Source organism: Silurus aristotelis (genome assembly GCF_946808225.1).
Source record: "Silurus aristotelis genome assembly, chromosome: 7".
In the NCBI taxonomy this organism is placed as follows: Eukaryota; Metazoa; Chordata; class Actinopteri; order Siluriformes; family Siluridae; genus Silurus; species Silurus aristotelis.
Window position 1 is genome coordinate 29,396,123 of NC_139580.1, and position 1,774 is coordinate 29,397,896.

The following is a 1,774-nucleotide window of genomic DNA, read 5'->3' on the forward strand; positions in this document are numbered from 1 at the left end:
GGTGTTCCAAATTCCACAGATCTTAATCCAGTCAAAAGTGCTGGAAAAACAATCCATTGGCTTTAGTTGGTTGGATGCAGCATGTGGGATTGAGCTCTAACCTTTTACTAGTAGAGCCTTTCTCACGTCCCCTCCATACATATTTTATATGGCGATTCACTCAAGTCTTGTCACTAAACTCTGAAACTCTTTTTCTTTCACCATTCCCCTGCCGTATTCTTTCCACGTTTACACGAAAGCCTTGGCAGTGCCTCGTTGATCCTTCAGTACCCACGCAAACCCGAACACACTCGAATCCTGTGCAGCTTCTACTTTCTTTTAACTTATTTGTATTTTTATCTTCAGAGATTTCCTTCAGCTTCAGTCTGACTAAAGCCACTTGATTTTAAAGCGGTCATTTATCCACTTTTTCTGTTGTAGAAGCCAAATAGATCCTGACTACATTAAACTCAGTCCAGTCGCCCAAACGTCAGGTTTTAGTTATTTTTTTTAATCTACCAGGTGTTAAAAAATGTTAATGCTAAAATCTCAGATGTTCTCTATAATCACACACAATGTCCATTGTCTCAAAGCAGCTTTTACAGAATGTATTACATTTTTAATAAAATCATGTATTTAATTAAAGAGGCTTAAATTTCACTCCAAGTTCCTGCACACGCATGAATCCATTTCTCATCCAGTCCAATGTTCATCATCTGAATTGAGTTCAAGATTAACCTAAAGTTTCCTTCTACTCACAAAAATCATTTTTCTGTCAATCCAAAACATTGAGTTTAATAATCATTTCAGATTCATTTTGTGAAACATTTAACTGCATCATCTCCTCCTAATGAATTCTAGGGTTAATGTGAAAACTGTTGAACGAACTCCTCATTAATCATCTCCTGCTTCCAATCTTTCAGAAACGAGTGAAATCCGTGGCCCCGGTGACCCTCACAGACGGATGCTTAGTGAAACGAGTTCTCATAACAGATTTATTCATGATACCGAACATAACTATCAAACAACCTCCAAAATAGCTATAAAAATACATACACGTACATGTGTGTGTATCTAGTTGGCCTTGAGAACCACAGACACAGTCTATACGTCATATAGTGGCTTTTAGCTGAAATATCAGAAAATGCATCTCATTACAGAACCATTAACACAATAATCGCCACGTTATGATCATCATTCCAAATAACGCAGGCGTGTGAAGCTCAGTGATGCAGCGTCACTCAGATGCGCTCAAACATGAGAAAAACTCAACAAAAAAAAACCCAATCGAACTTCCCGGGTGTGGTGGGAAACCACTGATGATTGACGTCTCTGTAGATTCAATCCTGGATATTCGACACATTAGTAGATGAGGATTGGAGAAAAATAAACCACAGAGCAGTTTTATTTCCTTTTGAATTCTCAGCTTTTACCTCGGTGATGGATTCCTGCCCAGAGATCTCAGGATGATCTCCAGCTCCACCACGACCCTGACCAGAATAAAGCGATTGCTGCTGATGAACAACTTTGGTATATAAAAAGGACAGGATTAAAACGTTTCGATTCGTTCATGAGCTGATGATGACGTTCTGTACATACGCAGTCCAAACACAGAAGTGTAACTGAGGAGGATTCGGTTTCTCCCAACGCACCTGCATCCTGTACAGTGTTCAAACTTCCTGGGAAAAGATTCTGCTTTTGTGGAACAAAAGAATGGGAAATGCGAGACACAGACGCACAGTGAAGCAAAACCTTCAACAGTGTGAGGAGACGCAACAGCTTGCAATTAAAGTGT

At 39.5% G+C, this 1,774-nt stretch overlaps 1 protein-coding gene across 4 annotated transcripts in view; it reads right to left on the reverse strand.

The window, feature by feature from the left end:
* Positions 1-960: 960 nt before the first annotated feature.
* The window catches only part of ppp6r2a (protein phosphatase 6, regulatory subunit 2a), a 24,506-nt gene continuing 23,692 nt past the window's right edge, over positions 961-1,774 (reverse strand). For all 4 annotated transcript variants that reach the window (XM_083546250.1, XM_083546248.1, XM_083546249.1 and 1 more), the window contains one exon: positions 961-1,774. This exon is cut by the window's right edge and continues 1,187 nt beyond it. The gene's annotated coding sequence lies outside the window, so the exon portion shown is untranslated.